The 13,560-nt window shown below is 45.4% G+C and overlaps 1 pseudogene; it reads right to left on the bottom strand.

The window, feature by feature from the left end:
* Positions 1–1,156: 1,156 nt before the first annotated feature.
* On the bottom strand, positions 1,157–8,602 carry LOC101405391 (butyrophilin subfamily 2 member A2-like; annotated as a pseudogene).
* Between the last annotated feature and the right edge of the window lie 4,958 nt (positions 8,603–13,560).

Raw genomic sequence — 13,560 nt, 5'->3', positions numbered from 1 at the left:
GATTCTACAAGTCTATGGTTACCACCAAGGCCCAAACCTTCATTATCATCTGTTGCATAGACAACTGCAATTGTTTCCTAATTGGTCTCTCTCCTCCACAATTGCTCCTGCCCCAGGCACCCAGCACAGGGCAGACACAACATGTACCCACAACATGGCAGACACAGCGTGCACCTACCACACAAAAAACACATGTACCCACCACATGACAGACACAACATGTACCCACAACACAGTAGGCATATGATGAACCCAATACATGGCAGACACAGTATGTGGCAACCACACAACAGCCACACAGTTTCAGTTTCAATCTCTAATGCCATAAATATTGACAGATATAACCCAAACAAGAAAAAGCTCTTTCAGGTCCTCAATAATTTTTAACTGTCTAAAGACCAAAAGTTGGAAACTGCTGCTCTCCCCACCGAACCTGAATCTTGTGATCCACTTGGTCTAGTATTCACCTGCTCAGCTGGGACCTGAAACCTTAGCCCATACTCAAAAACTGAGTACTGACTCCTTGTTTCCTTCAGGGACACCTGAACCAGGCAAGATCCAGATGTGTTCTCATCCTTCATCTTTTTTCATCCCAGTTCTAGGCCTGGGGAGCTTTAATTTGTGGTCCTGAAATCCTGGGGGTGGTTGGAAATGGGCCATCAGCTCCTGGGACCCCTTAGCTGTAATGGTGGGGCTTCACCATGCCAACCACTTTGGCCCCCTCCCACTGTACTGGTGCTGCTTCCTCTGTCTCTGACCTCCATTTGTGGTTTTCCCCTCACTCTCTTACATCCTACTGTGTCCTGTTCTCACCACTAGTTTGCAGTGTCTCGTGTCAACTTAAAGATCAGGCTGAATGCCTCTCTTTGATGTTAAAGAAGCAGGTTTTCTGCCTGTTACTGTCTCACACATTCTTCTTGGTTGGGAGCCATGGGGCAGCACAAGTTTCCTGAGATTAGGCCTTGACTCATGGTTACAAGCTAATGAGTTACTAAAGCAACAGCCTAATGAGGGAGAAATGCAGCTGGGGCCTGAAGAGTGTGTCAAAGGGGCCTCGGGAGAAGGTTCTCTTATGTGACCAGATGGAAGAAGTGTAGTAGAGAAGGCCAGCGCTTCTCTCCCCGGCCCTGAGACCAGGGAACTGGTCCTGGTGGCTCTAGTGGGTCCCTGCCCTGTGAAGGATCAGGCCACCCTCAGGCAGCATGACCCCCTGGGCCCCTGTGAATGCTGGGCAGATGAAAAGTGGGCTGTCATCAGAGAGGGGGCCCGGAGACTGGTGAAGGGGATATGTGCCTATGTGCTATCTGTCCCTCATGTTATAGAAGGAGACATCAGCTTCATATTCCAGGAAGACACCCACCTGGCGAAGGCACTCTGTCAGGGGGAGACTCTTCTCAGGAGAGGACAGGGCCTGGTACTGGGTTCCAAACATCTCCAATGTCCAGAAGCCATTCTGAGGAACCAGTAGGGCCTCCCCTTTCTTCTCAGCACAGTCTCTACAAACCCCCACAGCCCACACTCATGTTTTCAACCTCCACCTCCCAGTAATGTCTCCCTGAGAGGAAGCTGTCCAGGCCCAGGACACAAGGCCAACAGTCGAATCTCTCTGGGTTGTCAGGCACACTCTGCCTGTAGGGGCCCCGTCTCACGCTTCTCTGGTCCTCTGACAGGAAGAGCTCAGGATGTGCAGTGTCCGGGTCCAGGATCACACCAGTTGCAGAAGAAGTCTCAGGTTTAGGCCTGGGGTCTCAGGAGATTGTGTGATTCCTGCTCCCCAGAGTGGTCCAGAAAGCTGGTGGGAGATTCCCCATGTGGCAGCCTTTTCCATGAAGGCCCCTTGATCCCAGATCCCAGGCAGCTCAGAGACTTAGAATTACTGAGACTGCACTTCTATCTCTTCAGTGACGGGGGCGTTGCCTCAGGTAGAGGATAATTGGGGCTCTAAGAAGTGTAGAAAGTTTAGCAAATGAGGTGAAATTAAAGGATCCCACTTTCTGTCAACATTATCAGATCTGCCCCCTTTTCTATTCAAGGCATATGATCTCTGGCAGTCTCTTTACTTAGAAAATTTCTCACGTGGATTAAACCAGCAAAGAGGCCCTATCCCTCTCCCAACGAAGCAGTTAAGGTCAATTTCTCCCTAAACAGGTTCCTGGGAAGTAAAGTGTCCCTTCGTTGGTCATCTGTGTTCCACTAGTGCAACCAGACGACAACCGAATTAAGTGACTAACAAGGGTACCCTCAAAGGGTAAAAAAGGAGGATAATGTCCCCAAAAGCCAACCTGCTCCTTGGGAGGTGTGTATGGCAAAAGGTAAGGGGAACTATTTCCATCCAGTTTTGCTTTAACAGCATGGGTCTGAAGTCTGCAGCTATGACCTCTCTGGATACAGGAGATGCTTCAGACCCTGACATTCTGCAGACTCTCTCATCTGCAGTCATTATTACTTAGTCAATCTACATTTCCATTGTGTTAAAATGACTTTCTCCTTTCCCCAAGTTGATAGGTGTGACTGTGACAATTTTGAAATTCAAAACAGGAAGGAGGAAAGTTCAGATTTCTATGGTCTATTAAAGCCTGGATTCTATGGTGCTTTTTAGCAGATGGTGACAAACCTTAAAATGAAAATTGCTCATTAGGACCGGGCAAGTGGATTCCCTGCTCTCACACTTGCCCACCTCCCCTCCCTTCACAGGCTACACACAGAGCATCAGTGTTTTACTAGATCAGGAGGGCATTTCTGGCACCTGTCTGTGCACCCCTGAAACAGGCTTAGGGGAGCTTATTGCCTTTCCCACACATGGCTCTTCACCCGTGCAGTCTATACCCTCTCCCAGGTTGTAAATAGCTAATTCAGGATTGCCTTCTTTCAAATTATTCCAGAATCCACAGAACGACAATTACTACAATATATTCTTTCGGGAGGTCCACTTGTATGGTAGACCTCTGTAATCACGGATTAAATTATCGTAAGAAAATTTGGTGGGAACTAAGGCATGGAGTTAATTGAGAGCTGTGGGGATTCCAAGACAGAAGAGCTGGGAAAAGCATTGGGAAGAATACTTACAGTGAACCAATTCCAGTCCCCTGCTGCCCCACAGCCAGCCTTGGCCCTCCTTGTTCGTGTCCTCTAATGTGTCCTGTTGGCTGGAAGTGGGGAGGAAGCTCAAGATCTGAGGGAATGTCAGACGTTCTCACCAGCATGTGAGAGGCTTCTTCTCCATCCTGCAATGGGACAGACAGAGAGGTGAGCTTCATGAGATAATGGATAACCAAGCAGAAGACAAACTGTGCCTGGAGTAGTTCATGAAGTGCTAAATTACCAAATTCCTCCTAAAGTTGCTCTGAAAAAAATAAATGGAAACAAATGAATGCCCTCAATGGGAGAACTAAGAGAATTTGAGTTTGTATTAAATGATGAAGGACTGGCCCTTTCTATGAACACAACCATCCTTCCTCCCTCCTGGCCAGGGAATTGTCAAGATACCAGAGATGATATACGATCAGGTGGCTGGAGATTATCAGTACTGACTTAGGTTTGCTTTAGTTCAACAATATAGTGCTACATGTAACCAGGTACATGGATGCAACATTTGCAGAATGGAAGCAAGCAAGCTCTGAGGATTAATTCCTAGGACCTGAGAGATCCAAGCCCTTCCTCTGCCTCTATTCACGTTCTCTTTCTGTTTCCCAGGCTTCTAGCTGTCAGAGCTGTGTCCTTTGTGTGACAGTGAACTGTCCTCCTACTGTTTTACTTTTTACTTGATGTTCTTCCTCTTTTTCACACGTTCTTTCCCCAGTTCCTTACCTGCAATTTCTTGCTCATCGTTTCCAACCTCTTTTTCCCCTGAGAGAATCTCTTTTTCCCTGTGGAGTTTCTCCATAAAACAGATGTTCCCAGTGATGAGGAGGAGGACAGTAGGCAAGATGACAGCTGCGGCCACCATCCAGGGCGATGTGCTGGGAATTAGACTTCTGAAAAGGGAGCCAGAAAAATCCCATTTAGTGAGAAAAAGGAGACTTGGGATGAGAGAGCCCCTCAGGGCTCATATCTAAAGAGCTCCCCCAGTTCCCTGCTCTGTTGGCTTTTCTCTCAGAAACCCCAGATAGAGAAAGGGTGACCCCACAGAGATGTTCAGGGTTGGGGACCCGGGAGACAAAACAGCAGAAAACCTGGAGTCACCATGAGAAGGACCAGGGTGAATACAAGCTAACCAGCCATACTGGATCACCACGGCCACCACCCTGGGACAAGCCACCATCCCTTCTTTTCTGGAATATTGCAATGCCCTCATCCTGCTTCTGCCCACACCCTCTGCAGTCTATCTTCAGCACAGCAGCCTAACTGAGATAACATCATTTCTTGGCTAAAACTCTGCACTGTTTCCTATCTCACTCAGACGAAAGCCCAAGTCCATTAGTGGCCCACACCGCCTCATGTGATCTGGACCTATTGCCTCTCTGAATTCCTCTCCTTTAGCTCACCTTTCACTCAATCCATTCCAGGCACAGCTGCCTTTTGGAGGTCCTTGAAACTGCCAGACATACTCCTGCCTCAGACCCTTTGCATATACTGTTCTTGCTACCTGGCTTGCTCTGTCCTCAAATATCTGCAAGGCTCATTCCTCACTTGCCAAACTTCTATCTTTTCCTTGAACCCTTCCCTGACCACCTTATTTATAATTACCACTCCCCCATAGCACTCCCTATCATCTCCTTGATTAATTTTTTCCACAGTACTTATCACCATCTGATATAATCCACAGTTTAATTAGTGATTTCACTCCTTGTTTTAATTACTTCATTTATTGCTCTCTGCTGCTGTAGAAAGTGAGACCCATGAGGGCAGGGATCTTCATTGTATTTTATCATGTAATATAACTTTGGTTTCTAGAGCAGTACCTTCAACATATGTGATGTTTGTTAAGTATTTGTTGAACGAATTTATGAATGTCTATAGATAGAGAATTTCCCTGCTCTGTCCCTTGGGAAATCCCCTGGGCAGGAAGGGAGGGCTTCAGCAGGCAGCCCCTCTGGGTGTAGATAGACACCCACCCAGACCACTCTCCATGGTTTATGATTCTTCTAAAAGTTTAAATATTGCTGCAGAATAAGGACCATAACAGGGAAAAAATGATCAGGTTTACCCTCCAAGAAGAGTCTCTTACTCACTTGTTTTGAGACTATTTGATTTTCCCCTTGCGACAAGGGAAGAGCCCTCAACTTAGCTGCAGCCTCCAGTCCTCCAGGGCCCAGGAACCTTCCACCCCATGCCCCTACCTCCCCATCCCCACCCCAGACTCCAATCTGTCTGCTGAGGATCCTGCCTCCACACAATGAGCTGCAGAGGGCAGGGAACTAACCTGGAATGAAAATCACAGTTTCCTTCTCCTGGCCAAGCAGGGAGTTGTTGATGGAGCAGGACACGTTCCTCAGAGTGGTCCCTGAGGGTCACAGCTGTGGTGACCATGAAGAGGCTGTCTGCGTCCACAGTGTAAGCCTCCTCCAGGTGGGCTTGATTTCACTATAAGGGTCCCTCCAAATCTCTTGGGGCTCTGGTACAGCCCTAGAGATATGCACTCCAGCTGGATGCCCCCCTCCTTGTGGTCCCTCATTTTAATAAGAGACTTAGCGCCCAGGCCTAACGGAAAAGACCAGGGCTCAGATAACAATGCAATGGTGTGTTAGCCAAAGTATCTTGCAAGATCAACTCATAATGGTGAGAGCCAAGGGAAGTGGGGAGAGAGCAAGTGTCTAGTGCCCAGAGAAACTGATTATGCATATTTCATGCATTCCTTCAGTAGCTGTTCTGTGAAGGGAGGAAGGAAGGAAAGGAGGGAGGGACAAAGGAAGGAAGGAAGAAGATAGGAAGGAGGAAAGGAACAATGAAGGGAAGGATGAAAACTTCAATGTTGGAGAACACCAGGAGACCAATATGCAAAAATATATGGTGAGCTCTCTAAGAAGAAAGGACTACATTGCACTTTTCTTTGTGAAGGGCCTGATGGGTCCTCAGACCCATCACAATACCAAGCATCTGCCTTCTAATGAATGTTTGTTGATTGATTCATTCTGCTGGAGATTTTAATATTCTCACTTCTGTGTGGGTGTGTCCACTCTGACCTGACACTAGCAGGTTTAGGATTTCACTTGCAGCCCTGGGAGGCCTTCTCGTAGCCTTGGCTTCCTGAAGCTCTAGGTTAATCTTATAAGGACAGAAAGCTGCCAGGCTGGCAGAACCTTAAGAAACCATTTATCCTCAAGACCATTATCCTAACAAACTAACACTTTTCAGGATTAGGCAGTATTCTATTTGTTGATATGAATAGTAGTTATATTGATTATAATTCATAATAATTCAGTAATCAGTACATTAATGTTTCATGAGTTTGTCTGTATGTGTATTGTATGTCACAATAAAAATGTCTAATTCTAAAACATGTTACTGAGGAAGACCCTCAGAGATCTGCAAGAAGTAAACATAAGAATAATCTGCAGGGATTCAACACCCTCCCCTGTTCAAGGCTACAGCTGAGTTCTGTGTGTGCTTGTCAAGAGGTGATGCCCACAGCTTAGCAGGGCAAACCCACTCATTTGGCCCTTGGGCAGGAGGAAGCCACCCTCCCTGTGTGACGGGGACTCTAGGCAAATATCTGCTGGTCTGCCATGGGCATGAGATTAGGAGAGAAAATTTCCACAAGGGTCACACTGTGACAAAACAGGGGAACAAAATGAAATGACACACCTGCCACCATCTGGCACATGGTGGCTTCGTTGTAGGATTTGCTTTCTCAGAAATAACAGTGGTAGATGTCGTTTTTGTGAATTGTGATGTTGTGGATGATCAGCACCACGCTCCCCTTGCTGATCTCTCCTTTCACAAAGGGTGTTCTTCGTCGGTACTCCTCCATCTGCTCCTCTGGCCTCTCTCGCCCGCCCTTATACACAAGCACACGGGGTAGAACTGAGACCTGAACCACCGCACCTCCATGTCCTCAGCTCTTTTCTCAGGTGACAGGTGGCAGCATGACATGCTGATCCCTCCCACCATGGCCAGGATTGGATCAGCTGGCCCCATGGCAGTAAACTGGTCTGTTCAACAAAGGAGTAGTGTCAGACAGGGGCACCAGCATCATATATCTAAACCAGGAAAGCAAGTGCACATTCCAGGGCACAGACAGATTCTTTTTCCATTTCTAATAGATTCTTTACAGACATATTCTTTCTAAGGCCACAAGGGTTTCCTAGGCTGAGGATTCTGGGGGCCAATAGCTGTGGCCGGTCAGCAGCAATAGTTACCCAGTAGGAGTCTCTACTGAGGCTGCTGATGCTTCCTGAACAAAACACTGAGAAGCATGCACTGAGCACCCTCTGCTGACCCTGTGCTTACAGAGGTTTTCGTCCATTCCCCAATCTAGCACAGAGCCTGGTGTGTGGTATAAACTTGAGCTGTCCAATAGGGTAGCTGCTAGCTGGTCCCAATGGAAATACACTGTAAGTGTAAAATACAATTTTGTGAGTTTAGAATAAAATATTTTAAATATCTCATTGTTAATATTTTACATTAATTGAAATTTAAATAACAATATTTTGGTTATTTGGGGTTAAACAAAATATATTATTAAAATTTATTTCATATGCTTCTTTTTTACATGTAGCTACTGAAAAATTTAAAATTGTCTGTGCAACTGCCATTTGTGGCTCTCATTGTATTTCCATGGGACATGCTGGTGTAAATTCAATGAACGTGTAGAAAAGGAAAGGACGAGTGAATATACCTTCAGTACTTCTTCAGCTTGCAGTGTTTTGCAGATTGAAGTTCTGATTTTCCTTTCTGAGAAGCTGATAGGAGCTAGTGGCATGGACCCTACCTGAGACCAGTGCAAACAAGCTGAGGAGGTGGAAGATGAGAAGGGAGCCTGGCAGAGAGAAAGGCAGGGAAGCAGCTGGTTCCCAGAAGCACCAAAGATGAGTCACCCAGGAGGGGCAGGGACCAGACACCTAGGGGCACAGACTGGAGAAATCAGCCAAGGAGACTTGGCACCACAGTTCAGATCTAGGTCACTCTTTCCTGTAACCTGTGTTGGTATCATCAGCACCCCAACTTCTCTCTTGGGCAGACTCCTGCCTCTCTGGGTTCAGGTAACTCCAGATAGGTTGATTCCTCAAACATTCCATGGAATAAGCCAACAATACAAGGATCAGCCCTCATCATATCACTTCTCTGACCAGAGTTGAGTTTCTTCAGTTGTCACTTGATATTCTTTCATACCTGCCCTCCTATAAGTGTGCATAAGTGAGGCCATCTTGTTACATTAAATGGTCCCAGCCCTTCCGCTTTGTGACTACTCGCTGATCTGCAGGTACTCTAAAAACTTCACATGTTCTCTTGATTTATGGCCTCCCTTTATGTATGTACTCCCCAATAGCTTGATAAATGAAAACTTTGTTCTTTGAGTTTCTCTCCAGGAACAGGTTGACCACAGGTTGGAAACACACCTACAAGGTATCCATCACAGCTGACAGAAGAATGGAACAATGTGATGCCTGAAGCCCATTATGCCTGGAGACCAATATCCCTGGACCCTCTCCTCACTGCCCATTTTCCCTATATAACTGCCTCAAGATGCTGTAATCTTTGAAGATGGGATTTTTGAGACATTAATCACCTGTCTTCTGATTTGCTGGCTAATCTAACCTAATTAAACTTGCATTCTTGTTCCCTAACTGGTTGTGATTAAATGGCTCAGATCGCGGTGAGCAGAGTGAGACCATTGCTTGGTAACTCTCCCTTCCCTTCCTCCTTCCCAGGAATCAGGCAGTGCAACCCAAGGTAAAGGGAGTGATGGAGACCCTCCCCACCAGGAAGCTTCCCCTCTCCAGGGTAACTGTCTTTCCCCTCATCAGGTTCCCTCCCTCCACTTACTGCCCCACTCACACCCCAGAAATGTAGTGCTTCCCCTCCCTTTCCTACCTTCCAGAATTAACTTCTGTGGTTTCTTTTCTCCTCCAACACTCAAATGATGATTTTCCACTTATCCATCTTCTCTCTGATCCGCTCATGGGCACAGTCACAACCAGAGGAAAAAACCGTCCCAAAAGTAAAGAAAAAAATTTTCTTCATCTCTCATTAGTCACAGTGTGCGGGCCTGAGGGACCTGGGACCCAGTCCACTCTGTGACCACAAAGTCCCAAGATTTCCAAGGAATGGTTTAGAGCCCAAGATTAGTCTGCTGTGGGTCAGCCAGCCAATAGTATCCCTGAGCCTACTTTCTCAGCAGTTACTAGGTAGAATTCACAGAAACAGTTTAAGAATTAAAATCACATAGCTAGGAATACTCTTTGAGATGATCAGGCCTTTTTTTTTCTTTTTTCTGTTTTCAGAAGGAAGATATTTTTCTTTTTCTTTTTTTTTTTGGCAAAACCTCGAGATTCCCTGTGGATTTTGGCATTGCTGCTAACTTGGAGGAGAGGCCTCTGTGTGTAGAAATGTTTATGGAATAGAAGATGGGGTTGGGGTGGGGAGGTGATGCGGTAAATGTAAACAGCCCTCTTTTCAAAGCCGTAGGAATCTTACTGAAGTTGTTCTGCTTGTGAGGGCAGTGGATAAACAAGGCAGAACACAGGGAGGGTTGGAGGGGTAGAGAATGAAGCAGGACAGCAGCTGCAGGAGTAGACTGTGGACCTTGTCATTCACTCAAACCATTGAGGGAGAGATGCTAAGGATACTGAGAGGCAAAACCCCTTTCTTTCGGAGATGTGGCATTCTAGTGGGGTCAGGAAGATGGCAGCAAACAAAGACTTTCTAGTTGGGCTTCATCATCTGCCAGTAGATGGACTGGTTGATAGCAACACCCCTGTGCACACATACAATGCTCCCCTCCTATGCCCCACAGACCCCAATCAGGCCATTGTATAACTTTCTTCTAGAATAATCTTCCTGAGACACATTTCTTCACGTTTCCCTCCAGAGACTAAAAGCTTTCCCTGAAAGCCTCCAATTCCTTTCTGATTCAACTCAAAACTGTGCAATTGACATGCTAGCAGTGGCCCCACAGTTTCCTCCCAGGACTGGGCTGCACTTGGGAAGGGAAAGAAGAGACGGCTGTAAGGGTCTAAGAGCCTGGCCTTCCCACAGCCTCTTTCTGAAGAAAATAAGACCCAGGAATTCTGGGTAAGTTTGTGCCAGAAGCATCCAGTGAAGCCAAGGCTCAATCCCTCTGTTAGCTGACCTGAGCCAGAGGGAAACTCATGTGTTCTGAGCATGAGGAGGACTCATAGCCCACGAGGTAGCTTAGCAGGAAACCAGGTACACATAGGGTGTGCCACTTCAGATCATGACAACCTGACCCAATCATTCTCTGCCATGAGAGGAATAAACCTAGATGATGTGTTCCTTCCTTTGAGTCACCTCCAGCAGTGGATTCCTCCCAGGTGAGGCCAAGACATCTTCGTGCATAACAGACTTTCTTACTGAGTCCAATTCAAATTCCAAATTACTAACTCATGGAATCAGTGAGCATAGTAAAATAATTTTGTTAAGTTGCTAATTTTCAGGGCTGCAGCAATAGTAACCAGTATTTTTACCTTGTTACAAGGGAACAAATTTCACAGAACACAGAACACTAATAAAACTGGGCCCCCAAATGCACTGGAACCAAGGATGCGACAGTTGCCTAAACTTTCTCCATCTGGAACACTTCTCTCTGTACATCTGCTTTGGTCTAATCTGTCTTTAGATCACCTTAATTTTGCTTTTCTAGACCACACTGTGGATGGAAACTGCTTTCCCACAGCTCCCATGCATACCTCCTACTATACCCATATAACCAGATATAACTGGTTACATATCACTGAGACATTGAATCAAAATGTGCAAAGTATTCCCTCTGGCCTAGTGTGGGTCTGATGTCAATCCAAGATCCAGTCCATGTCAGGGGGCAGTGGGGCCACATTATATGGACATGTATTGGAAGACAGGAAGTCACCACTGCCAAATGGATGGGGGTGCAATGAGGGCAGACTGGTCTTAATAGACATTCAGTATATTCGTAGCGGCAAAGCCTTATAATCAAATGCTGTTGATGCCCAATCCCATAGCCCCTTGGTCCACCTCAGGGAGACTGTTTCCTGCAAGGTAACAATTTCCCAGGTGCCTGCATTTCTTTTTCTTCACCTTAGAGCTTTCTCTAACACCAATGATGCTCCTTTGCATATACATAGCCTAACATGGAAGTTCAGGGGAGTTAACATCTCCAGGGGCAACCTTAAAACTATGGGGGATGGGAGTTGTGGATGAATGTCCCTGGTTCTCCACTTCCGCTAGAAGGATTCTGAGATATAGCCCACAGTTTCACGTGGTTTCTCAGAGTGTCCTGAGTGGGACTGAACCCAGGTGCCCACATGAAAACCAACTAATTAATGTACTGTCTATGCCATTTTTCACCTAGTTGGCATTTCTCCTTTTATTTATTTCCAAACTTGGGTTTCCTGGGATCACTTTCCAAATAGACTACCTGAACTCAAGTACTTGACTAGGAGTCAGCTCTTGGGGAACACGAAATAAGAGACGGGATTAGGTAGAAATTTTGCCACACATTGTATCCAACAGTGAGAATTATCTTTTCTGGAGAAGTACACTCTGACATATATACCTGAGTCTAGCAAGTAAATAAAGGGCTACAGATAAAATTTCAAAGAATTCACAGGGATCTCCAATCATGGAGGCTACTAGTCTATACAGGGTTCTACCAGGATGGAAGCCTCCTCTTCTTTCAGAGTGAGCAAGGCTGTGACTATGATATGTGCAGTAGGCTAAACAGACCATAACATCATCTCTGCAACCTGTGAATATGATACATTGCATGCCAAAATGAACCTTAGTAATGGAATTAAGGTTTTGAACCTTAAAGTATGGAGATTATCCTGGAATCTTTGGAAAATTATCCAGGATTATCTGGGTGGACTCAATCTAAAATATGAGTTCTTAAGAGTGGAAGAAGGCAAAGAGATTCAATGGAAGAAGAACCAGGAGAGATTGAAAGATTGAGAGGGACTCAAGTTGCCATTGCTGCTTTGAACATGGAGGAAGAGGGTCACAAACTGAGGAAAGTGGCACTCCTCTAGAAGCTGGGAATAGCCCTCAGCTGACAGCCAGCAAGGCATGGCAACCTCAGTCCCACAACTGAATTCTGCCAAAAATCCTAATGAGCAAGTAAACAGATTCTTCTCTAGGGCCTCCAGAAAGGAACACAGCCTGCAGACACCATGATTTTTGTTCAGTGAGACCCATGTCAGAATTTTGACAGAAATGTGATAAAATTAAATTCATGTCATTTTAGGTCTTGAAATTTGTGATAATTTATTATGGCAGCAATAGAAAACTAATACTATAAGGGTTTTGCGAAAATGTTGCAGTGAAGTAAACTGTGACAGGGTGGTAAATAAACTGTGGGGGCTTAAAACCTAGAAAAATCTCAGTTGAAGATGGAAGATTACTAACAAATTTACTTAACAAATGTAACTTGAAAATCACATGCCTGGTGGAGGGGATACAGTGGTGAATCATAATAGTGATGGTAATGAAGAGTAGCTTGTCCCCAGTATCCATCAGTTGAGAGGAACATCTGTTAACATCAATGAGTGATCAAGTGTGGAAATATCCCTTTCCTGGAGATGGATTCTACAGTGTGATAAAAATACCACTAAAGTTCATTTAGCTTCCTTCCTCCCAAATTCTTATTCCACAGATGATCTTCTGGTGATAATGTTGGCTTCCTAGAGACCTTCAAAGTAGGAGGATTGGTTCTGGCTCCATGAGCATGCATCACATTGACAGCGTAGGTGCACATGTGCCCATTATTAGTGAAGAGTTTGGCCTCTAGTCCCTTCACATCTTGTGTTATACAGTCCCTGTGAATTCATTCTCTGGACCACGTCACTCTGCAGACTCAATCCAATGAAGTGCTGAACCTATGGCTCTGACAATTGACATTGAAGGAACCAAGTGGGGTGTGACCTCCATAGTCACCTACAGTGATCCTCACCCTAGGATGTTGTGGGAGGGAACCTCAGGGCTACACATGGTCTCTTCCCCACAGGAGCAAATGGAGCAGGAAAAGAAGACCAGGCTGGGGGGTAGGGGTGGGACAGCGGTTGAACCTCTGCCAGCAGCACAACTTTCTGTATAAATTCTGAAAGTACTTAAGTTGGCCTTGCCTCAGTTTGCACATTCTCAAAATGATACTACCTCACAGGGTTGTTGTGAGGATTAAATGAGTGAAATTCACTTAAAGCATTTAGCATAGCATCCAGTACATTTTAATTTATCTATAAATGTTAGTTATTCTTTTTAAATCCAAGCTGTCATTCGCTTGCTGAGTCACCTTTGGGAAGTTAATTCACTTTTCTGCATTCCGTTTCCTTATCTTTAGAAAGAAGACAATAAAATGGTACCAAACTCAACTGTCATATAGAATAATAGAATTAATATTAGTGAAGTGTTTCACACAGTGTTTGTATTTAGTAATATTTTATTGTTGTGATATGTTGCTGTTAAGGA

This window comes from Ceratotherium simum, chromosome 13 (genome assembly GCF_057802395.1).
Source record: "Ceratotherium simum simum isolate JZ-2026a chromosome 13, ASM5780239v1, whole genome shotgun sequence".
NCBI lineage: Eukaryota > Metazoa > Chordata > Mammalia > Perissodactyla > Rhinocerotidae > Ceratotherium > Ceratotherium simum.
This window is presented reverse-complemented; position numbering and strand designations above follow the sequence as displayed.